Here is a 26,130-nt window from a genome sequence, read left to right as displayed (position 1 = left end):
TAGAAAATCCCTACAGTAGATAAAATTGATGTGATAGCTTCTGTCGTCAAATTGGTCAATCCAAGTGTTCCGAATAGCTGAAAATTAGTTAACAGGCAACTTTTGAAAGATATTAGAGAGGAAAGTATGTGAACTTAATATCTTTTCAAAGTGCTGGTTGTAATTTGAGCAAGGTGGCCAGTCCCTCATGTACTAGAGTTCAGAACTCTCTGGAACTCTCTGGAAAGCCATTACCTTTCAGTCTCCTCACAAGGAACAGATATCTGGAACACTTGTGGGTGATCTCAAATCTTCTCCTTGTCCAGAGAGGAATTGGTCTCCTTGATGGCTTTTATTCCACCAGAATCATCACTTGGCTTTCCACAAAGTTATGCTCCATCCATCATTTCTTCCTTTAGAAGTTTATTTGTATTAATTTGCTGCTGGTCAATTATTAGAATTCTTAATCCCTGCAGTGCTATGTTGAAATGTATATGGTCATTGTATATCACGGCTCTCCAACCTTGCTACCTTGTCAAACTGGTGGAGGTGGCAACAGGATGCAAGGGACAGAGGAGATGGCTTCTCATGCAGATGTGCATGCACGAAGCTGCATTTGTGAATTTGTGATATATATTTGATAGAAAACAGTGAGCGCCTTAGTTTTTATTTTATTTCATATCTGACGGATAACTTTGCTCAGATGTGTTCCGCACGAATCAATCACTCAATCAAAAATCATATGGTGATCTACATAATGGGACTTAAGAAATAAAAAGTAATCTGGCACATTTGGAGGGGAAGCAATAAATTAACAATGTCTCATTAGACGGAGAAATGTTGTGACTAGTGTTATAATGGCACTGTTGACTGGGATTTTAAAAAATATATATCAGCACATCTTTGATATGTTTCCCTGCATATCCTCTGCAAGAAAATTAAAGCATTGATCAACTAAATATTAAATAACTAATGCATCTATGTGGATGCAACTGCAGGGAGATTAGGAAGTATTTGTGGATGGATGGATGGATGATGGATGGATGATAGAGATAGACAGATAATAGCTACAGCTAGCTAGAAAGCTAGAAAGCTGGATAGCTAGATAGGTGGATAACTAGATAGATGAGAGAGAGAGAGAGAGAGAGAGAGAGGGAGGGAGGGAGGGAGGGAGGGAGGGAGAGGGAGAGGGAGAGAGATATGGATGATGGATGATAGATGATAGAGATGATAGCTAGCTAGCTAGAAAGCTAGAAAGCTGGATAGCTGGATAGCTGGATAACTAGAGATAGATAGATAGATAGATAGATAGATAGATAGATAGATAGATAGGTAGGTAGGTAGGTAGGTAGGTAGGTAGGTAGGTAGGTAGGTAGGTAGATAGATAGATAGATAGATAGATAGATAGATAGATAGATAGATAATAGCTAGGTAGATAGGTAGATAGATAGTTAATAAGAAAGTTGATGGGTGGATGATGGATGAGATAGATAGATAGATAGATAGATAGATAGATAGATAGATAGATAGATAGATAGATAATAGCTAGGTAGATAGGTAGATAGGTAGATATAGGTAGGTAGGTAGGTAGGTAGGTAGGTAGGTAGATAGGTAGGTAGATAGATAGATAGATAGATAGATAGATAGATAGATAGATAGATAGATAGATAGATAGATAGATAGATAGATAATAGCTAGGTAGATAGATAGATAATAGCTAGGTAGATAGATAGATAGTTAATAGATAGATAGATGATGGGTGGATGATGGATGAGATAGATAGATAGATAGATAGATAGATAGATAGATAGATAGATAGATAGATAGATGGATGGATGGATGGATGGATGGATGGATGGATGGATGGATGGATGGTAGCAAGGTGGATAGGTAGATAGATGGATGGATGACAGGTAATAGAGATAGATGGATAGTTAATAGATAGATAGATGATGGGTGGATGATGGATGACATAGATATAGATAGATAGATAGATAGATAGATAGATAGATAGATAGATAGATAGATAGATAGATAGATATAGATTGAAATAAATAGATAGATAGAGATAGATAGATAGAAAGATTGAGATAGAGAGAGAGAGAGAGAGAGAGAGAGACAGAGGTGGAGGCAAAGAGAGATAGAGACAGAGACAGAGATACAGATTCAGACAGACAGACAGACAGACCAAGATTCCCACATGTATGGAAAAATAGCTCTCATGATATCATCCTGGGAGCACTTAGGTAGCCATTCTGCTGCTGGTTTTAGACACGGACCACACTGAAGGGTCTCTGAGCTGCAGACATTTCCTTACCTAAACTAGGTAACATCATCAGCACTGATGACACAACATAGTTTGGGCAGTGGAACGTCTGCAACAAAACAAGCAAGCTCAGAGAGCACCAAGGACCCCTCATGTCACCCCTGGGCTCCAAATATTCTCCATCATTAGCACTGACAGTATTGCAGATGTGTTGTATTTTCATCCCTGCCTTCAGTGTGACATTTGGAAATGCAAATTAGCTTTCTTGCTTCGTTTTCATTTTAAAAATAGTAGTGGTCCTATTATGAACTTTCCCTTGTTATCTGCATTCTGAAAGTTAGGGGAGAACAGAAAGCAAACTCTGAGCAACCAACATAGTTTCACCAAGTTGCTTACATGTTAACTAACATCATAGCTGTGAATTCATCTGAACTGGCAGCTGGAAGTAGTCTTCGACTTACAACAATTCATTTCGCGACCATTCAAAGTTACAACGGCATGGGGGAAAAAGTGACTTATGACTGCATTTCACACTTATGACCATTGCAGCATCCAGATGCTTAGCAACTGGTTCATATTTAGGACAGTTGCCATGTCCTGGGGTCGTGGGTTCCCCTTCTGTGACCTTTTGACAAGTAAAGTCAATGGGGAAGCCAGATTTGCTTAACACTCCTGTTACTAACTTTTTTTTTTAAATAAATGCAATGATTCACTTAACAACTGTGGCAAGGAAAGTGGTAAAGCGGAGCAATTAATCAGTGGAACAACTTGCCTCTTGAAGTTGTGAATGCTCCAATACTGGTAGTTTTTTAAGAAGATGTTGGACGACCACTTGTCTGAAGTGGTGTAGGGTTTCCTGCCTAGGCAGGGGTTTGGATTAGAAGACCTCCAAGATCCCTTCCAACTCTGTTATTCTATTCTATTCTATTCTATTCTATTCTATTCTATTCTATTCTATTCTATTCTATTCTATTCTATTCTATTCTATTCTATTCTATTCTATTCTATTCTACTCTACTCTACTCTACTCTACTCTACTCTACTCTATTTGGTGTCCTCTTTATAGGAAAATATCGTCTTATTATTAAAAAAAACACTGTTGTGGCCCAATACATTCTGAAATGTAGTTCTTCATCTGAAACATCATTAGCAGGACTTTTTCTAAAATAGAATCAAAATGTAAAGAGATTAAGCAATAGTAAGTACAAATGTTGTCCCTCATATCTGACTTTCTTGCCACCTTGTATGAGGACTATTACTCCACAAATCCCATCATACTCTGTCCAAAATGGTTACATCAATATGTCTGGTGTGACGGATATAGACTTTCTGGGCACAAATTCCAAATTCATGATATATTTGGTTTACATTTTGAGCAGGGTATGGATTTTAGAGGACGGTGACATCTAATGGCTAACACACCCTCAGAATATCATGGATAGCTTCACTTAAATGATTTAGCACATGGAGCAGCCTTTCAGGACATTTTTTTCATAATTTGACTTCATCTTAGAACAGTGGTTCTCAACCTGTGGGTTGAATGACCCTTTCACAGGGGTCGCCTAAGACCATTGGAAAACACATTTTTTTAAAAAAAATATGGAAAACATAAAATAATCTTATCGTTGGGGGTCACCACAACATGAGGAACTGTATTGAAGTGTCGCGGAATTAGGAAGGTTGAGAACCATTGTCTTAGAAGGTCTTAGAGCCATGGTATCACAGTAGCTACAATGCACTCACGGCTCACTCCAGGAGTTCAATTCTGAATGACTCAAGGTTGATTCAATCTTCCATTTTACCATCTGGTAAAATGAGGACCTAGATTGTTGTGGGGCAAATATGCTAACTCTGTAAATCACTTAGACAGGGCTGTAGAGGATTGGGAAGCAGTAGATAAGTCTAAGTACTATTGCTGTTGCCCTTCTTTCTATCAATCATCCATTCACCTGTCCATCTGTCCGTTCATCCATGATGTGCAGTGCAGTGGTGGGATTCAAATAATTCAACAACCGGTTCTCTGCCCTAATGATTTCTTCCAACAACCAGTTCACCAAACTGCTCAGAAAGTTAACAACTGGTTCTCCCGAAGTGGTGCGAACTGACTGAATCCCATCACTGGTGAAGTGATTAAAATGCAGTATTGCAGGCTAACTCTGCCCACTGCCAGGAGTTTGATCCTGACCGGCTCCAGGTTGATTCAGCCTTTCATCCTTCCAAGGTCAATAAAATGGGGAGCCAGATTGTTGGGGGCAAATACTGCCGACTGTGTAAAACCACTTAGAGAGGGCTGTAGAGGACTGTGAAGTGGTATATAAGTCTAAGTGCTATTGCTTAAAAGGTCACAAGTCCCACAGACCTTCCAGAAAACCTGACGGCACTATAGAAGCGTCAATTAATGTGTTGACATGTTTCCTAGTTACAAGATATATATATATATTTTAAAGCAGGATATATTTATACAACGGCATTACTGATATGTGCTGGAATTCACCACGGTGATCAGACCTCATTGATTACAGCCATATGGTCTCTGCTAGAAAGATGAAAGGTCCTTGGAAATCTGATAGGCGCCTTTTCCAAGAGGACATTCATTAATGGGGCACATTGGTTCTTTTCTTATTTGGACACCTGTTCAACGGGTTCTTTCTCCGCAAGCTATTTTCAGCAAAAAGGTAATTTTCCAAAGGTACACAAAGAGCAGAGACTTCTTTGAGAAGCCCTTTCTATAGCGCCGATGCTGAAATCAGCTTTTGCCATCACATCCTCAGCAGGTGTTAAGCTGTTTCCCAGCACTAATTTAGTTTGACAGATTGCCATCAGCCATCATCTGCAACTAATCAATTTGTCCCCGGTAGATAAGGACAGCCATGGTCTTGTGCAGATTAAGCCGGGTGCGTTAATGACCTGTCATGCACAGTGACTTGTCCAGGAGCAAGAGAGGTACACACAGTGATGAAAATGAGATCAAGAGAAGATGGTTTGTTATGGCAAATTGAATGCTAAAAACAAGCAGAGAGAAGCTTATTATATTTGTTGGGGTAAGACTAGGCTAACAAAACGAGTCTTGAAAATTGATATTGTTTCAATGGCAGCATTGTCCTCATTTTACATTAGCATACAGTATATAAGGCACAGTTCAGAAAATATTTCTTTTAACGTTCAGTATTTTAAGAAATGTTCCTAGTGTCAGGGTTCCAAATAGCATCCAAAATTAAATCAGAGTCCAAGGCAAAGTATTGCTCAAAGTTCCAATTTATTAAGAGAGCCACGTTGGCACAACTGGGAAAACCCAAATCTGAAAGCTTCCAGGTTTTCCCCACCCAGCTGAAAGTTGCCTCCACACCCACAAGTCCATCATGTGGTCCAATTTCCCACTGCCGTGCTAGCAGCTCCACCCATCCAATTCCGGTCAGGTGCAGAGACAAAGGAAGACCTTGGCTTTCTAGAAAGAATTTTGTTGTGACTACATAATATGTGACTCCTTACAATTCCCCCAAGTATGGTAGGTCAAAGACCCCCCCCCAAAAAAAAGATGGCTGCAGACCTGACACCTAGTTCTTGTAATACTAAGTATACATGTGCACACACACATGTTTATGTATGTGTGAGTATGTGTAGAAAGAGAGAGACAGAGAAAGTGACAGATGGACAGACAGAAGGAAAGAGGGAGGGAGGGAGGAAGGAAGGAAGCAGAGGTGGTATTCAGCAGGTTCTGACCAGTTCTGGAGAGCTGATAGCAGAAATTTGAGTAGTTCAGAGAACCGATAAATATTATCTCTGACTGGCCCTGCCCCCATCTATTATCTGCCTCCTGAGTCCCAGCTGATTTTGAGGAAATGGGGATTTTGCAGTAACCTTCCCCTGGAGTGAGGAGGGAATGGCGATTTTACAGTTTCCTCCCCCGGCCAGGCCCCACAGAACCAGTAGTAAAAATGTTTGAATCCCACCACTTGAAGGAAAGGAAAAAAGAAGGGAAAAAAGGAAGGAATTAGGAAGGAAGGAAGGAAGGAAGGAAGGAAGGAAGGAAAGAAAGAATTGTGAAATATTTATTTCATTTATTATTTCTATACTATCAATATAAGAGATTTCGTGGGGTTTCACCTTATCAAAATGTTGCATTTTATCTTATATAAGTGTTTTTTTTTAAATCAAATGCACACTGAACAGTTTCATTATATTTTCTGTAAACTCAGATTGTATAACTTGACCTTATATAAACATGAAAGTCCAAAGGAAACATATTGCTTTTAAACCTGAGAGGCCCCATGTACATTATTTATAAAGTCTGAGCAGGCAGAAATGTATTTATTTGGCACCCAGAATATCACAGAAACAGTACTAAGGATTAAAAAAACCAAAAACAAATAGATGTAGTCATCAAGGAGGCTATGTTGACTTGAGGGGGAAAAAGAATTTGAGGTACAGATGTTTTGCAAGCCAACCAATATCTCACCCTTTTATTCAAGTGATTTTAACCAGAACCAATTCCCTTACGTTACTAATGTTGATTAAATTCTTCAAAAGGTAAGGGATTTCTGTCTGTTTATGACAGTGGTGTCAAACTCGAGGCCTGTGGGCTGGATGAGGCCCACAATGTGGTCAGATCCGACCCACAGGGTTCTCCTGGTCTTCACAATATGAAGAAGAAAGATCTAGCCAGCCTGGCTTCAGTCCGATTTACCCAATGCTAAGAAGAAACATGCCAGCAGTGTGGGGAGTGGCATCAAACTAGCCACACCCACCCAGTTGGCCACACCCATCCAGGCCCCTGAGGCCAACCACATGTGTGATGCAATCCTGAATGAAATTGAGTTTGACACCCCTGGTTTATGATTACTGAATATATGTAAGTATAATATGTATTTATCAATTTATTAAATTTATATGCCGCCCATCTCACTCTGCAAAGCAATTCTCATTGGCTCAACAATGAAGAGTGGTAGAGAACATGTTGGCTTGCTAACTACCCTCTAAATAGGAGATCCTGACCTGCTTAGAAGAACATGATATTGGTTGAGTTACTGACTCCGTATTCCTCAAAATGTCAAAAATGACCTCTTCTTACAGTTTTTGAAAAATGTAACAAGTAGCACTAATGCATATAATCTGCACCATATCTGTTTTATTTTTTATTTTTTTAAAATCATTGTCTGGCAGGCTTAACTGACTGAAATATAAGGAACAGTAAAGAATATTTTCTACAGGCTCATCTGGAGAAATCCATGGCATATAGATGAACACAACTTGGAATAGATAGATAGATAGATAGATAGATGATAGATAGATAGATAGATAGATAGATAGATAGATAGATAGATAGATAGATAGATAGATAGATAGATAGACAGACAGACAGACAGACAGACAGACAGACAGACAGACATCTAAATCTAAATCTAAATCTAAATCTAAATCTAAATCTAAATCTAAATCTAAATCTATCTATCTATCTATCTATCTATCTATCTATCTATCTATCTAAATCTATCTATCTATCTATATCTATCTATCTATCATCTATCTATCTATCTATCTATCTATCTATCTATCTATCTATCTATCCATCCATCCATCCATCCATCCACCCACCCACCCACCCACCCACCCACCCACCCACCCACCCACCTATCTATCTATCTATCTATCTATCTATCTATCTATCTATCTATCTATCTATCTATCTATCTATCTAACTAACTATCTGAAGGCAAATTGCAAAGAACACAAATTAACATGTGAAAAAGATGTATGCCTGAAAAACTAGGAAAAAAGCTAGAGGAAAAAAAAGGATAATGAATAAAAATACAAGTGATCCTCTCTGGGAAGTATGGAGTTGAAGAATGCATCTCCAGAAAGTAAATTTTGGGTAACAAGAGCTAAAATGCATGAGTGTACAAATCTATAGTTTAAGCAAAGGTTTACCCATATACCCAGGTGGAAAAAGAATGAACCAGGAAGCCCAATTGATCTGATTGTGGCTGAACGAAGATGACAAACATTAGAGAAGGATGCAAGGCAGAGAGAGTATTCAGCAGATTCTGATCCGTTCTGGAGAACCAGTAGTGGAAATTTTGAGTAGTTCGTAGAACCAGTAAATACCACCCCTGGATGGCTCTGCCCCCATCTATTCGCTGCCTCTTGAGTCCCAGCTGATCAAGAGGAAATGGGGTTTTGCAGTAACCTTATCCTGGAGTGGGGATTTTGCAGTATCCTTCCCCTGCCATGCCTACCAAGCTATGCAACGCCCACGAAGCCCTTGGAACTGGTAGTAAAACTTTTTGAATCCCACACTGATGCAAGGGTAACCAATGGTTCTGAACACTAAAGCTAAGGCAAAACTATTCCCTCTACATGAGCAGAGGTGGCACAGTGGTTAGGGTGCAGTACTGCAGGCCACTTCAGCTGACTGTTATCTGCAGTTCAGCGGTTCTAATCTCACCGGCTCAAGGTTGACTCAGCCTTCCATCCTTCCAAGGTGGGTGAAATGAGGACCCAGACTGTGGGGGTGATATGCTGACTCTGTAAACCGCTTAGAGAGGGCTGAAAGCCCTATGAAGCGGTATATAAGTCTAACTGCTATTGCTAGTCTCCAAGCATTTGGCCAAAGAAGTCAACTTCACATACATTCCAGTCTCTAATAAATGTTTGTGTAGGGGATGTTCCCCCCCCCCCCGTTAAATCCATGAAACTTTTATCTAAGTAAAACTTGTTGCTTGCAGATTGCCATTATTCATATAACAAGTCGTGGCAATTGACCATACTAAACTAAATTGCTTTGTAAAAAATAATGTCATTAGCAAATCTCTAATTTGCACAAATTTGAAGGATTACTTCTCTTTCTCCTTCTCCTCCTCCTCCCCACCTTTTTCTTATAACCTCTGCAATTTTTATCACCTAAATTTAGTGAGAATTTTTCTATTTGCTGAGATGATCTCCAGATTCCATCAGAAAACAATGTAAGAAAATAGCTTACAGAGGCACTCCCATTATATGAGAGACACATATGTGCCACTACTAATCAGAATAAATTGGCAACAGATAGAAACTCTTGAAAAGTTTTTTTTTTCTTTTTCTCACCTTCAGAGTCACAACAGCACCAAATTATTCAGCCTAAGGCAAATGGGGAGAAAAGCATTGTTGAGAACTGTGCCATTTCTGTTATGATCCCTTGACTATTCTCAAGGACTATCGCACATTTTGATTTTAATTTCTTTGTATGTTGCCTTTTGTAATGAGGCGATGTCTATATTTAGAGATTTTCCTCACAAGTCCTCATTTTCAAGATCTGAGGAACGTTCTGGACAAATTGCTCTTACTGACGTGCTTTCAATTAAGAGTCAAAGCCAGATGACATGATTTGTTTGAGAAACTAAATTTGCCTAGCTCATTAGACTAAAGTCAGGAATTCAGTTGTCTAAGGTCAAAAGTTCAATCTCGTGAACGATAGACCCCAGATATTAAAATATAATTCAGTGATTATTACCAGTGATAAGGAAAAGGAATGCACATTATAACACTTAAATCATTTTGAATAAGTGAATAGGTTCAAGTGCATATATTTTTTTTAAAAAAATAACATTATTCCACCATTGTTATTATCTTGTTTAAAAAGAATGAATCCTACAATGAGTAACCCATGGGGGCATGGGTAGGACATCCAATTCTCTTATGAGAATATTATCCTTCATTTAAAGATGAAGCAAGAATCTTTATTATTTCCCCATTTCTGTATGGATATCTATTTTTTTCTGTTTTTACAAATTCTTCATCGATTTTAGTGAAGAAAAAAATTGTTAAGATTGAGAATGGATTTAATGCATTTATATACAGTAGCTGGTTAAAGGAAGCTAAAAATAAGAGAAAGATTAATATCCACTCAAGCAGGAAAATTAAAGGATGAATGAATTACTGAAATGGCAATGAAATATGTACTAACTACTGAGATAGTGGAGGCCCAAAATCTAGGGAGAGTATTAACCAAGGTGATCCATGGATCTAGATACTTAATAATTGAATTTTGGGTAGGTCTTTAAATTAAATGTATTGGCATTCCATAGGTTAAAATAATCCATTTTTTTCTTCCCATGTCTCAAATGCTTTAAATTACCTAATTTATTAATCATCCTGTTAGCCTAAAAAAGAAGGAGAAAGAGAAGGAGAAGAAAAGAGAGAAAAAAATAACAGTAATTTTCAAAATTATGCCAAAATTGAAGATTAGGTTAATAAGGGTCACAATTCAGCATATGTTCAAACATCTTCCAAATAGTTCTTGCAACTTTTAAAACTTGAAATATACTAGTACCTTGGGTAGAATATACCATGATATCAGAGGGTTCATATAATACGTTCTTGCAGGATCCAATGTGGGTTGGTCACCAAGGATCAGAGATTTTGTCTCCTGAGCATTTGGTCTCATGCTGGAGCCCATCCTCAGGGAACTTCTTTCTATCAAAGTATCTACAGAGAAGGCCCCAAAGAAGGGCTCCAGCATGAGTCCAAAAGTCGGAAGACAAAATCTCTTGTCCTGGTGACCAACCCACATTAAAGGTGGTGGGATTCAAATAATTTAACAACCGGTTCTCTGCCCTAATGGCCAGCTGCATAGGTGGGGCTTGGTGGTCATGTGACCATGTGGGTGTGGCCAACTCAACATCACTCATACCAATGGGCGCTGCTTCGCCTTAGGTGTTACAATGTAATAAGGGTGAACTGGAGAGGCAGTTTCTGTAAGCAGGGCAATAAAGATGAGGCTAGAAACAACACCAGACTGTTTCCTTAGTGCCTTCCTTACCGGATTAGCCCTGTAAAGTGGAAAAAACCAAAAGGACATTTCTTCCAACCGCCGGTTCTCCAAACTGCTTAGAAAGTTAACAACTGGTTCTCACGAATAGGTGCGAACCGGCTGAATCCCACCACTGCAAAGGACCTTCTGGGCATGCAGAGAGCATAAAACGGGATGAGCCTGCTACCAAGCACACCTGAAAAGTACAATACCAAGGGGGGGAAATCTGCTGTTCCAGGCCATTTAGATTAGCCAGAACGCAGGAAATCTGGTGATTCTAGCTGATATAAATTGTGTGTCACAGCTGATTGTCGGAAATACCGGTTTGCCCGAACTGTTAGCATTTTTCTTTTACTACAGGTTTGGGCAAACCTGTTGGAACTGGTCACATTTCACCACTGGACTAAATAGACAATATTTTCCAGCAAACATTCTGCATTCATTTCCTTGAAATAGCAATAGCACTTAGACTTATATACCATTTTACAGTGCTTTACAGCCCTCTCTAAGCGGTTTTACAGAGTCAGTCTATTTTCACCCCAGCAATCTGGGTCCTCATTTTACCCACGTCAGAAGGATGGAAGGCTGAGTCAACCTTGAGCCTGCTGAGATTTGAACTGCCAAATTGCAGGCAGCTGGCAGTCAGCAGAAGTAGCCTGCAGTACTGCACTCTCACCACTGAGCTACCGTGGCTCCTAAATGCTTTTAAACTCTGAGTCGTTCACCCATTACAGATAAATCTGCAGAGTCAGTGTGCCTGTTCTTACAAATAAAAAAAAAACAACACCCTCATTTCTTAACCATGCCGCTCATCTTCCGCTGTTGATCTGCATTTTTTTTGAGTCGGGATGTTAAGAAGAGGAGGGCAGCAATTATTTACACTTACCTTCGAATTGTTATTATTTTTGTAACCTGGATAACACAAGGAAGATTAAGCAAACTCCATTCCAGCTGAGACATCTAGTCGGGAGCATCAGGGACAACGAGGTCACAAATTGAGTTTGCCTGCTATTGGATGGGTTATATCGAAAAAGCATCCCAGGGAGGGGAAAAAAAAGTGAATTTAATTAGCAGCCTTTGCTCTTGAAATAAACAGGAAGGCAAATGGAATAATGGATATGAGAAATTTTTGCTTCAGACGCTGGGTTTGGAATTGAATTAAAATAGTGGTGTTTTGCATAATTTGACTTCCACCAGGACTCTACATCACACCAATGTAATAATTAAATTTCAGATGCTATCTAGTGCAGAAGGTATTTGTTAAAAAAAAATAGTATGATTCAAGAGGAGCTGTTATGCTTTCTAGGTAAAATTGACAATTCCTTCTGATGAGAAGATACAGATAAAGGTGTGCTCCCTACGGCTTTACAACCTCCATTAGATGCAGGTGCTATTAATTTTGAAACCCCAAATCAATAGTTTTAGGGTTCTTTTACTAGTCCCAGCAGGTGGCAGTTTTTAATCTCTCTGGTCTGTTTTCAAAAAGTAAGCAACGATCATCATCATCAAATGAACCCATTATCCTTTGCAGGGTGGAGTCTGGGCAACTGAATGGAGCTAGCAAAGGGTTTTCATGACCAGATGCCCTTCCTATAGCAATAGCAATAGCAGTTAGACTTATATACTGCTTCATAGGGCTTTCAGCCATCTCTAAGCGGTTTACAGAGTCAGCATATTGCCCCCACAGTCTGCGTCCTCATTTCACCCACCTCGGAAGGATGGAAGGCTGAGTCAACCTTGAGCCGGTGAGATTTGAACCGCCGAACGGCAGATAGCAGTCAGCTGAAGCAGCCTGCAGTACTGCACTCTAACCACTGCGCCACCTCGGCTCTATGTCACCAATGCAGAGTTTTGTTCACAGATATATTCTCAGTGAGCCCAGAAAGAGAAATACCTGCCACTACCTAGAATCAAACTCACAGCCTCCTGATTGTGAGGCGAGAGCTTCCCCTCTAGGCCACCACACCACTCCTAAGAAAATGGTTCCATAAGAACACTTAATTACCAACTTTAGTGTATTTCCATCATGTATCAATACATGTCGTGACACACCTTAATCAAATGTGAATTTCCTTGTTTTCCCATGAGACAAATTTGTAGATGTGGGAGAGGTCACTCACTTTCTTCCAGCAGCAGACACACACACAGACACAGACACAGACACAGACACAGACACACACACACACACACACACACACACACACACACACACACACACACAAACTCAGAAGGCACTACAGATTCCAAGAAGAATTCTGATAATTTCCAGACAGAATTTGGAAGTGAAGGCTATTAGGGGCTGACTGATAGGAAAATGAATAGTTGTCTGCCACGCATATTAACCTCTGCCCCCTGCCTTTTATCCCCAGAGCTAGGGTAGGACTTCACTAGCAGCAGTGGCACTTCCACCCCAAGGACCGGCCCATAGATTTCCACTGCTCTCCTCTCCTCTGCCTTCTGCATATTTGCGGGTCAGGCACTGGACCCAGCTGTTCCTCCTTTTCCTCATCAGCCACCTCCAGACATGGGAGCTGTTGACTTGCCATCTGAGGACTGACAAAAGACCCAGGCTCTGCCTCTGTCTCCTTCTGTTCCACTCTTCCTTTCCTGCCTCCCTCCCCCCCTCTCTGCCAGCTCCATTCCCTCTTCCCCAGTGGTGGGATTCAAATTTTTTTACTACCAGTTCTAAGGATGTGGCTTTATGGGTGTGGCAGGGGAAGGATACTACAAAATCCCCATTCCCTCCTCACTCTCAAAATTTTCGCTACCGGTTCTCCAGAACCTGTCAGAACTGGCTGAATACCAGTAGCAGTAGTAGTAGCAGTTAGATTTATATACCGCTTCATAGGGCTTTCAGCCCTCTCTAAGCGGTTTACAGAGTCAGCATATCGCCCCCACAGTCTGGGTCCTCATTTCACCCACCTCGGAAGGATGGAAGGCTGAGTCAACCTTGAGCCGGTGAGATTTGAACCGCCGAACTGCAGAACTGCAGTCAGCTGAAGTAGCCTGCAGTGCTGCACTCTAACCACTGCGCCACCTCAGCTCTTCCCCCCTTGGAGCTTTCAAATTGTCTTGATGCTGATCCTGACTCCCATGCCTCCTCCTCTGATTTGATTGCTGAAGGGGCTGGTGACTGACAGGCCACAACTTGGATCTTCTTACATTGGAATGATCTGATAGTACATTTCGAATAATAGGTGGGATTTAGATTAGGAAGACCCAGCCACCAGAGAGCAAACCTTGGCCGAGTCTTCCTACGGAAAGCTGAAAGGCTGCTTATCACACGTCAGACCCCTTGTTTAGTTTTTTGCCCTATTCTGAGCAACAACAACAGCTCTCCAGGGATTCAGGCGTAACACCTGTGATCTAAAGCTATTTTAATGGGCATATCAGTGGCAGAATGAAGGGTCATATCGGTGCACCCCAGCTAATCTGTGAAAGACAAATAAACAGAGAGGGGATAATGAAATAGCCTGCAAATCAGCAAGAGCAGATAAAAGGCAAAGGAATCACGCTTCTTTGGAACATAGTTAAGGTAAACATGAAAATAAAATAAAAAACAAATTGGGAGGCTGTGCCTCCTCTGCACTGTCTTTGCATGGTAATTTGTTAACAAAAGAACAATAGGTTACTCATGCTTTAATGCTACCTTTATCTGTTTTTTCTGGTCTATCAGGGCAAATTTGTCTACCCAAATATGGGATGGAACAAACTGCTTCCACTTTCACCTTTCAGCCCCAGTCCAGGAGCCTTCAGAGGCAGTTCCTTTTGCGACAAACTATTTTTTTGTTTGTTGAATTTATATTTTACTGACAAAGACATTAATCGAGACTAGTATAAATATATTTCAAACTCTTTAGCTCTTGTCAGCTAGTTGTTCCCTTTCTTTTTAATGCTTCTAACTAATATGCAAAGGGGGGCATGGTGGTTCAGTGGTTAAGACACTGAGCTTGTTGATCGGAAACAGGGGTGGGTTTCTCGCCCCGTTCCAACCGGATCGGTTGGAACGAGGCCGGCGGCGTCCTCATGCACGCACGCGGCGCGCGCGTGCACGCACGCGGCGTCCTCGCCCACGCATGCGGCACACGTGTGCACGCACGTGGCGCGCGCATGTGTATTAGCGTCTGCGCGATGCTCCAGCTGCTCCTGGAGGATCGCGCAGGCGTTCTGCGCATGCGTGGAAAGTGCAAAATTCAAAAAAACCGGGTAAGGAGCGGGCGCGGGTGTGCGGGCGCGCGCGGGCGCGGGGGGGGGGCTTCGCCGTTCCCGGAAGTTACTTACTTCCGGGTTCGGCGACCAACCGGATCGCAGGGACCGGTGCGAACCGGTTGAAACCCAGCCCTGATCGGAAAGGTCAGCAGTTTGGCAGTTCGAATCCCAAGCACCGTGTAATGGAGTGAGCTCCCATTACTTGCCCCAGTTTCTGACACTCTAGCAGTTTGAAAGCATGTAAAAAATGCAAATAGAAAAATAGGAACCATCTTTTTGGGAAGGTAACAGTATTTCGTGAACCTTTGGCATTTAGTCATGCTGGCCATATGACCACAGAGACGTCTTCGGACAGCACTGACTCTTTGGCTTTGAAACGGAGATGAGCACCGGCCCCTAGAGTTGGGAGTGACTAACACATATGCACGAGGGGAGCCTTACCTTTACCTAATATGCAAGTAGCCTGGGTTCGAATCCCATAAAGGGTACGGCTAGCTGATGAGAGATAAATAGCTTGAAATAGATTTATACGAATCTTTCATTTCATTGTCAGTAAAATATAAATCCAATGCTCCATTTGTATATATAACTATATGTATCTTTTTCCAGAGTTGGCCACAGACTTAAAAGCTCAGTATGGACATTTGTTTCCCTCCACTTGCCATCTAAGATAGGAGCTTTATGTGGGAATGACTCCAGGACACAAACGGTTAGAATAGCTTCTGGCTTAGACGTTACATTGTTTGCATTTGAACAGAGGTTTCGTCCATATTGTCAGTAGCTTTGCTCCCCGAACCCTTGGCAATGTTTTCATGCCACAGTATGTTGATCCTAACTGTTCTCATCTTTCTCTCCTTCAGCTAGCCAATATATTTTTTTCCAACCGGCCAATGTGGAATTTCCATCTAAAACAAACAAATGAAATTCAATGTAGAAAAAAAAAGCAAAGTCTTACACTTAGGCAAGAAAAACCAAAAGGACATATATCGACTGGGTGAAACCAGCTTTAATAGCCGTAGCTGTGAGAGGGATCTTGGAGTCTTAGTGGACAAATAGTCAAAAATGAACTAACAGTGTGCAGCGGCACCAAAAAAGCCAACACAATCCTAAATTGCATTAACAGAGGGATACAATCAAGATCAAGTGAGGTACTAATGCCACTTTATAAAGCCTTAGTAAAACCACATGTAGAATACTGCATCCAGTTTTGGACACTGCACTATGAAAAAGATGTTGAGACTCTAGAAAGAGTGCGGAGAAGAGCAACCAGGAGGATGATTAGTGGACTCGAGGCTAAAACACACGATGAACGGTTGCAGGAACTGGGCATGGCTAGTCTAGTGAAGAGAAGGACCAGGGAAGACATGATAGCAGTGTTCCAATATTTGAGGGGCCACCACAGAGAGGAAGGGGTCAAGCTATTCTACAAAGCACCTGAAGGCCAGACAAGGAATGATGGATAATAAACTGATCAAGGAACGATTCAACCTAGGTATAAGGATTGATGTGAGAACAATCAACCAAGGGAACAGAAGTTGCCTTCAGAAGTTTTGGGAGCTTCATCACTGGAAGCTTTCAAGAAGAGACTGGACTGCCATTTGTCAGAAATGGTATAGGTTCTCCTGCTTGGTCTGGGGATTGGAGTAGAAGACCTACAAGGTCCTTTTCAACTCTGTTAATCTGTTAAAAACTGATGCCTAGCTGGGTTTGCTTTTTTTCCACAAACAACAACAACAAGAACAACAACAACAAGAACAACAAAATCCTTCTGTTTTGAATTTAATGTTGTTGTGCAGGGAGATAGAAAAGTTGGTCCACAACTAACTGGAAGCAACGTGTGATGAAAGCTTCTGGTATCAAATAGCTGATTAGCATCTTCCTCATGAAATACAATTAGAAAGAAGATCAAAGTCTTTGCCTTAATGTACTTACTGATAAAAGAGCTTACATTCAGCTTTCAAGATTTTCTAACTGACCTAGTTCTCATTACAATAAACTTTTGATAAGAACAGAACAGAATAACAGAGTTGGAAGGGGCATTGGAGGTCTTCTGGTCCAACCCCCTGCTTAAGCAGGAAGCCCTATACCATTTCAGACAAATAGTTGCCCAATCTCTTCTTGAAAGCCTCCAGTGATGAAGCCTCCACAACTTCTATTCCATTGGTTGATTATTCCCACTGTCAGAAACTTCCTCCATAATTCTAGGTTGAATCTCTCCTTGTTCAGTTTCCATCCATTATTCTTTATCCGTCCTTCAGGTTCTTTGGAAAATAGCTTGACCCTCTCCTCTCTGTAGCAGCCCTTCAAATATTGGAACATTGCTATTATGTCTGCCCTTGTCCTTAGCAATAGCAATAGCAATAGCAGTTAGACTTATATACCGCTTCATAGGGCTTTCAGCCCTCTCTAAGCGGTTTACAGAATCAGCATATCGCCCCCACAGTCTGGGTCCTCATTTCACCCACCTCGGAAGGATGGAAGGCTGAGTCAACCTTGAGCCGGTGAGATTAGAACCGCTGAACTGCAGATAACAGTCAGCTGAAGTGACCTGCAGTACTGCACCCTAACCACTGCGCCACCTCGGCTCCTTCTCTTCACTAGACTAGCCATGGCCAGTTTCTGCAACTGTTCTTTATATGTTTTAGCCTCCAGTCCCCTAATCATCTTTGTTGCTCTTCTCTGCACTCTTTCTAGAGTCTCAACATCTTTTTTTTTAATTGTAGTGACCAAAACTGGATGCAATATTTCAAGTGTGGTCTTACCAAGTCACTATAAACACTTGACATGATCATGAATCTTGTTTGTGAAATGTAAGGCATTCATACCCTGGGGAGATGGTGGCAAGATGGCATAGTGACTATATTTCAAGAAGAGTGTAAAAACCAGGAAGTGTAATGTAAGACAACAATGGGAAACCATATGTCACCCAGCTATAAGGAAATACAGCAAAACAATCTTCATTTTATTTCCCCTGGAATGGCAGCTTAGATGATAAATTCTACTGTTTATCAATATGTTGTTTCAGATGTCCTAAATATCATGGGGAACCAAATATGGGTATACAATTTATGTGGTGGAGGGATACAGAGACTTACAGCAATGCCTCAAAATGTTGGCAGTGGAGCCTGTCTAGTAATCTTATGCCAAAATGACACAGAGAAAGAGACGGGGGGGGGGAACACACAGAGAGAGAAAGAGAGAGAGAGAGAAACAGAGAGAGAGAGAGAGAGAGAGAGAGAGAGAGAGACTGAAAGAGATAAACAGAGAAAGACATACAGTGAGAGAAACACATAGAGAGAAATAAGAGAGAGACAGAGAAACACACAGAAAGAGAGAGAGAGAGAGAGAAACAGAAAGAGAGAGCAAGAGAGAAAGAGAGACACTGAAAGAGATAAACAGAGAAAGACATACAGTGAGAGAAACACACAGAGAGAAATAAGAGAGAGACAGAGAGAAACACACAGAAAGAGAGAAGAGAGAAGAGAGAAGAGAGACCAAGCACTAAGGAATTCCAATTATTACTTCTAGTTCTACTAGCATAAGTAACAGCAATTAGTAACATTAACAGTTCAATAGAATTACTCCTACAATTACTACTAGCACTTCCAATATGCTAGTGCCAGTAACATTAATATCAATAATTTACTAGTACTAGTACTAATAATATATCCTGAAATTATCTTTCCTAAAGCATACCGCCAACAGGAACAGACTTAGAAATGACTTATAAACCCTTATTTGAGTGTCGATCAGTTTTTCATCTACAGGTAGAACCATAATAGCACGAATTCCACTAGCAGAGCAAGTTGGAAAAAAACTGAACAGCTGAATATCTGCTATTTGCTTTTCTGGTACAACAAAATTGCATTTGTACGTAGATCAAGCTAGTAACAGATGGAGAACAATTGGTGTATATAATTATTCAGGCTGGGCTCTTTTTAAGTAGATTGGTTGGATGGTGCTTCTTTGGCTGAAAAGACAAAGAAAGGAAGTAGCACATGGTGAATCAACCTTTACAAAGTTTCTTTCAAAGAGGTCTTCTTGCAAAAATCTGCAAATTAACTCTGTAGATTAACATTCTTCTCCCTGACAAGTTACCACAGAGTAGATGTTGAAGGCCTGACGTTGATCTTGAGCGCGGCTGCACACTTGCGCATTAATCAGCCATGTTGATTTCAGTCTGCTACCTGAGGTGTCCATCTGTTGAGGCTTCTTCATTTTGCCAAGCTTCGTGAGCGCTCTGGCCCTCAATCTTTCTTTCTTGGTGCCAAAATATAAAACCCACCATACGGAAGTTAGAGCACATTATAAAATCCTTCAGGGCGAATGAGTAAATTAAAAATGAGTTTCACTTGAACTGGTCTCACAAGATCGCCTATAACAGTGATGACAAACCTTTTTGCCATCATGTGCCAAAAGCGGGGGCTCCGTGGGGGGTCCTGAACATGTGTGCCCACACCCATAATTCTATGCACTCTCCCCACATGCATGCACATGTGACCACCTGCCCTCCCCTCACATTTGGTGCACAATGGCATGGTTTACCCATTTTCCTCCCTCCGGAGGCTTCAGGGAAGACTCCTGAAGCCTCAGGAGGGAGAAAAACAGCCCTATGGGTAATCCGGAGGACCATTCCCGAACTTCTGGATTGTCCATAGGGGCATTTTTTGCTCTCTGGAGGCTTCAAGAGGCTTCCATGAAGCCTCCCGAGGGAGAAAAACAGCTCAACATGGAAACCAGAAATCCGTTCCTGAACGTCCGGTTTGCGCATTGGATTGTTTTTTGCCCTCTGGAGGCTGAAGCCTCCTGAAGGTGAAAAACAGCCGAAAATGAAGGCCAAAATCAGCTGGCCACTGCACACATGTGCACTGGAGCTGACAGGGCAATGCCTCACATGCCCTAAGAAATGACTCCACTTGCCACCTGTGGCGCCTCTGCCATAGGTTCGCATCATGGGCCTATAACATATTCTATAAGATTACAGCTCTAGGGGTTATTAAAAATCAAAACGATATTCCTCTTGTAGGGATGATATGAGCATTCCTGGAAGCAAATATGAAGTTCTGAAGTAGGGAGACGCAGGAGGGAACTGTGATTTGTTAAGATGTGGTTGAAGTGATTGTGAAGTTAGCTTAATGTAGACATAACTGCCTTATCTCTTTGTTTGTGTGAAAATATCCCTCTTACGTTCTACCTTAAAGCCCCACCAAGGTGTTGTGAAATATTAGGGCAGTTAAATAATCAAACACATAATTATTTAAAGATGTAAAAGTCATCTACAAAACATAACAACAGAGAGATGTTCAACATCTAAGCAGGGAGAGTGTTTTCAACAAGGAAGGAAACAGAGTCTTCATTATTAACAGTAGGAGTATGGTTGAAACAAAGGAACAGGAAGAAATTTTTATAAGAATAATTTCAGAGAGTTGGTATCCTAGGGAGAGAAGACTTGCTCCATCGAATCATCACTCATAATGCAGAAGACAAGATGAGATGAAACAAAGATTCTGAGAAAGGTCTCTTGGCTTTCTTCAAAGCTAGCTAGGGTTGGGCCTAGTTAGTGATCAAATAGAGGACATGGTGGAAATCCTAGGGTGGTGAGGGGGAATCTTTTGGATTGGATTGGATTTATTACATTTATATGCCGCCCTTTTCCCCGAAGGGGACTCAGGGCGCCTCACAATTCAGTCAGGGAAAGGGGTACAGACAGGGAATAAAAGACGAACATAACAATACAATTTAAAACACACAACAACCATACCATTCGAGGAGGGGGGGGCAAAAGCTCTTTAGCCCCAGGCCTGTCGGAACAGCCAGGTTTTAAGGGCTTTGCGGAAGGCCTGGAGGGTGGTGAGGGTTTGAATCTCCACGGGGAGCTCATTCCAGAGGGTCGGAGCAGCCACAGAGAAGGCTCTCCTCCGGGTAGTCGCCAGTCGGCATTGGCTGACAGATGGAATTCGGAGGAGGCCTAATCTGTGGGATCTGATCGGTCTATTGGAGGTTCAGCACCACATGCTGCAACCTGGAAGAGGAACTGCCCAGGGAGCAGAAAATGAGCTTCCGGTTTCTGGTTGCATGCATGCATGCCTGCCAGCTAGTCTTCCGCTTACTGGCACACATGCACATACGATGATCAGCTAGCCAGCGTGCATGCTCACACCAGAAAACAGAAGACCAACTCTTCCACTTTCTGGCATTGCCACATGCACGAAGGCCAGCTGATCGTCACGTGCTCATGCACGCCAGAAACCCAGAAGAGGAACAGATAAGGATGCACGTGTGCCAGGCAACATGGCTCCATGTGCCACTTCAGGCACACATGCCATGGCTTTGCCATCACGGTCCTAGGGCTTTTGGCTGGCTTGGGAAGGTGGAAGAAACATCTTGAAATTAAGGTGGAAGTAAGAGCAATCCCCTTTTATCACACGGCCGAGACAACGGCCTAGTTGTGATCAGCAGAAGTCAAGTTTCACAGTTGTGAAGAGTCACTTCTCTATAATGTGCGCACTGTAGCTCTTGCTTCAATGGCTTTCTGAGTACTGAAAATTGATGTTTAGATCCATCTCATTCCAGCCCTTTTTTTAAAAAAAAAATCATATCATACAGATAGATCAAGATTCAGTACTTTATTTGGCACTGTTTTCTGTTAGTTCTTTACTCGGGCTTATTCGGAGAAACAATCATCTGTTGATTTTGTAAAATTTGGAGTAGAAATTGCTGGGCCATTTACTGCTGGGAACATTACACTTGGCACACTCGGTTTCCTTCTAAAACTAGAATGTGATGAGTTTGTTATGTTTTCCGAGGCATTATGTATGTATGGGAGAGGTGCTTAGTGGACGTTAGGTGCGATAGCTGTTATACGTCTTATGAAATGTGACCTTACAGGTTAAACCACAATTACTATACAGAGCGGAATAGCCGCAATGGAATATAGGAGACGCTTTAAGTTGCTCCCTCTCTGCGGGATGCCTGAAGCACAACATTTAATAGTCCTAAGGAGCCGTTGTAAGAGATTCTAAGGATTTTTTTTCCCCCTGAAGATGCTCTAGGGGAGAGGGGAAGATTTGAGAGAGAGAAGGGGGAGATTGTAGACAGTGAATGAAAAACATTGAGTAGAAAAAACTGTGAAGGATAGACTTCTATCTCTCTCTCTCTCCCTCTCTCTCTTTTTCTCCCATCCCAAAAAATTTTCACAGCCCGTGTGAAGTAAATTGAGATCCACAGCTTCATTCCAGTTTAAGATTGTGCAGCCACAAAGAATTCAGAAGAGAGCTCTGAACATTTGCTGATATAGAACGATGTGCTGTTTGCGCCATTAGATGGATATCACTGTCACACTCATGTCTTAACACCTTTCAATAAATTAAATCCATATTGAAATCTGCCTTGCATTCTTGCAACAATGAAACAGTCCCCAGTGGGGGAAAAAAAATTCTCCTTTTTTTATAACTTTGCCAGACCAATTCAGCTCATCCTCCTGGAATCCACACTGTATATCGGACATTAACATGATTGAGCTGGTTCAGAGGTATTTCACGAGAAGAGTCCTCCACTCCTCAACTCACAATAGAATTCCTTATGCCACCAGGCTTGAAATTTTGGGCTTGGACAATCTGGAATTGCTCTGTCTGCGGTCCAATCTAAACATAGTACACAACATTGTCTGCTACAACATCTTTTCCGTCGACTTCTTCAGCTTCAACCACAATAATACACGGGCAAACAATCGATACAAACTCAAGGTAAACCACTTCAAACTCGATTGCAGAAAATATGACTTTGGCAACAGAGTGGTCAACGCCTGGAATGCTCTACCCAACTCAAACCCTGTTACAGCCTCAAACCCTCACAGCTTCAATCTCAAGCTAAAAAAAAAAAACAATCATAAAAAATTCTAATTTCCAAAATGTCCTCTTTCTTTTGGGAACCAAAAACATTCCTGCAAGTCCTCGGAAGGAGGTTGGTTGAAGTCACCTAGCAACAGGACAGCATCCTGACTGGACCACGTGACTGATTGTTTTGAGAAAGTGACAAACTTTTACTTTTAACTAGGTGGAAACTGCGGGAAGAATCAGAATCAGTTTTCACCAGCCTGTGCCAATATGACATATTCAATAAACCAGTGGTGGGTTTTAAAAATTTTTCAAACCTACTCTGTGGGAGTGGCTTGCCGACCATGTGTTTCTCTCTCTCTCTCTCTCTCTCTCTCTCTCCTTCCTTTTGTCTCTCTGTCCCTTTTTCCTTTTTTTTCTTTCATCTCTCACTTTTTCTTTCTTTTTTCTTTTTTCTTTATTTCTTTCTTCCTTTCTTTCTCTTTCTCTTTCTCTCTCTGTGTGAGTCTATGTGCGTGTCAGTGGTAGGTTTCAAAAAAATTTGGAACCACTTCTGTAGGTGTGGCCTGCTTTTTGGTGGAACCTCTTCTAACCGGTTCGGTAGATTTGACGAACTAATTCTACCGAACTGGTACGAACTGATAGGAACCCACCTCTGCAATAAACCTATTCTTTGAGGAAATTGCCTGCCTCAGAGTTTGGTTTGATATGGGTATGTTACTTGGAATCCTGAAAGTGTGTGTGTGTGTGTGTGTGTGCGTATGTGTGTGTAAAGAGCTAATTGCACAATGAAATGTAGGACATTTCCATTCTAGTGTAGCTGCCTTTAAGTGAGAAGAGAATTTCACCTACCTCCATTCCCCCTTTTTAAAGAAATCTCAAAAGGAAACTCATGTTATAAAACTGAACAGACATGATTAAATAATATTTTTTTTACAGCTCTGTACTATAACAAACTGATGGAATTGGGTTGCAGTAAATAGTTACGGTACACTACATATTATTAATTTGAATTGGCATTTAAAAAAATCCCTTGAGTTTCTTTTAAAATCTGGCTCTGGAGAAAACCATTGCTCTGTTGCTACTCTTTAACAAATACATTTTTCTTGAGTTGATCGTGTTTTTGAGATCTTTCCAAGAAGGAAAAAGGTCAGGGCTGTACCTTGAAAATGAACATATGATGAACTCTACTGTTGGATCCTATGTCTTCCTTTCAGGTTGATCTGAAAGAAAACAAGTTTACATATAACATGAATAGTCTGGTACTGTCAATCACAGCAGTTTCTTTCTTTTTTTTTTAAGACCACTGGACAAAAAACAACAGCAACCTCTTCTAATTTGAAAACTATGGTTAAACATATTGCACCCTGTCTCCAGTTCCAATATGGCAAAAATCAGCCCACTAAAGCTGGTGTCTTAACAGACACACCAGATGGTCAATAGTGATATTATGCAATATCCCAAATTGGGTTGGCTTGTATGTCACAGAGCTCATGGCTGCCCAGTTTTCTTCATCAAACATTGCTAAATGAGCATCAGACACATTGCTTACCGAGCATGATAACTTAAGCAGCATCAAGTAGATAGGTAAACCTCAGAGGTGGGTTCCTACCAGTTTGCACCGGTTCGATAGAACCGGTTCGTCAAATCTACCAAACTGATTAGAAGAGGTTCCACCAGTGGACACGGAAAGCAGGCCACACCTACAGAAGAGGTTCCAAAAAATTTTAAAACCCACCACTGGTCCTTGGATATGATTATTCTACACTATCATGCTCGTATTTATAAAACTCAGTGCCTCTGTGAAAGGTAAGGATGACTACTGCGTTTGTGGTGCAATCAGAACATGTGTTGAAGTTGTTTTAACGCAAACCAAAGATGCCCTTTAAAAAACAAGTTTACATCCTATTCTGATGCATGCCAGTGCTGTGTGTGAGGTAATTTAAGGTGGTTCTGACAAGAGTCGTCGGCCTCTTCATATCCGGTCACATGGGCGGCCAGCCACTCCCATTGGGTCACATGGGTAGCAAGTCACTCCCACACAGGAGGCCACACCCATAGAGTAGGTTCGAACAATTTTTGAAACCCACCACTGGTAAACCTCCAATTGTTGGATATCTACATCATCTGGTTCCAGAGTCTTCTGAAGTAGTTCTGAAACATACTGTGTTAGGGCTTCTCTCCAATATGGAGTTAGTGAAATATATTGTCAGCACAAAGCTTGACCAGAACTGTGACTGTGAATGTATCTTCAATGTTTCATGCAATTTTGCATGAGTTCTCAATATAGGTTCTCCTGCTTGAGCAGGAGGTTGGACTAAAAGACCTCCAAAGTCCTTGCCAACTCTGTTATTCTGTATCTATCTATCTATCTATCTATCTATCTATCTATCTATCTATCTATCTATCTATCTATCTATCTATCATCTAAAATAAATTTATTTATTTAGTTTGCCACTCATGTGCCAGATAACAAAAATAAGGATAAACATGAATAAGAACACAGGGAATGGGTACAAATAAATGGGGACAGTAGGACAGGGACGTTAGGCACTCTGGTGCGCTTATGCACACCCCTCTCTTAGGAATGGGGTGAGGTCAACAGTAGATAGTTTAAGGTTAAAGTTATGGGGGTTAGAGGACATAACAGCAGAGTCAGGTAGAGCATTCTATGCATTGACAACTGTGTTGCCGAAGTCATATTTTCTGCAATCAAGTTTGGGGCGGTTTACCTTGAATTTGTATCTATTGTGTACTTACAGTATTACTGCAGTTGAAGCTGAAGTAGTCATTGACAGGTAGGCTGTTGTAGGATATAATTTTATGTACTTCAAGTATTCATGTATTTCAAGGCTGGTAGCATAAGGTACTCTGTTGTGAGCAAAGGAGTGGAGGACTCATCTTGTGAAATACTTCTTGACTTGCTCAATTGTGTTAATGTCCGATATACAGTGGAGATTTCCAGACAGGCGAGCTGCATTCGAGAATTGATCTAGCAAAGGTTATGTATGCCCTAGTTTATAATACAATATTACCAGAGAAGCTTTGCAAGATAA

General features: G+C 41.3%; 1 long non-coding RNA gene across 2 annotated transcripts in view; it reads left to right on the top strand.

The window, feature by feature from the left end:
* Positions 1 to 26,130, top strand: part of LOC148043248 (uncharacterized) — a 50,457-nt gene that overhangs the window by 5,763 nt on the left and 18,564 nt on the right. For both annotated transcript variants that reach the window (XR_015698191.1, XR_015698190.1), the window contains exon 2: positions 11,140 to 11,233. This is a non-coding gene — a long non-coding RNA (uncharacterized LOC148043248). The remainder of the gene's footprint in view (positions 1 to 11,139; positions 11,234 to 26,130) is intronic.

Source organism: Thamnophis sirtalis, unplaced genomic scaffold (genome assembly GCF_051295495.1).
Source record: "Thamnophis sirtalis isolate CommonGarterSnake01/CBP01778 unplaced genomic scaffold, rThaSir2_p1.2 scaffold_12, whole genome shotgun sequence".
Classification (NCBI taxonomy): domain Eukaryota; kingdom Metazoa; phylum Chordata; class Lepidosauria; order Squamata; family Natricidae; genus Thamnophis; species Thamnophis sirtalis.
Note: the sequence above shows the minus strand (reverse complement) of the source record. Positions and strands in the feature narration are given on the sequence as shown.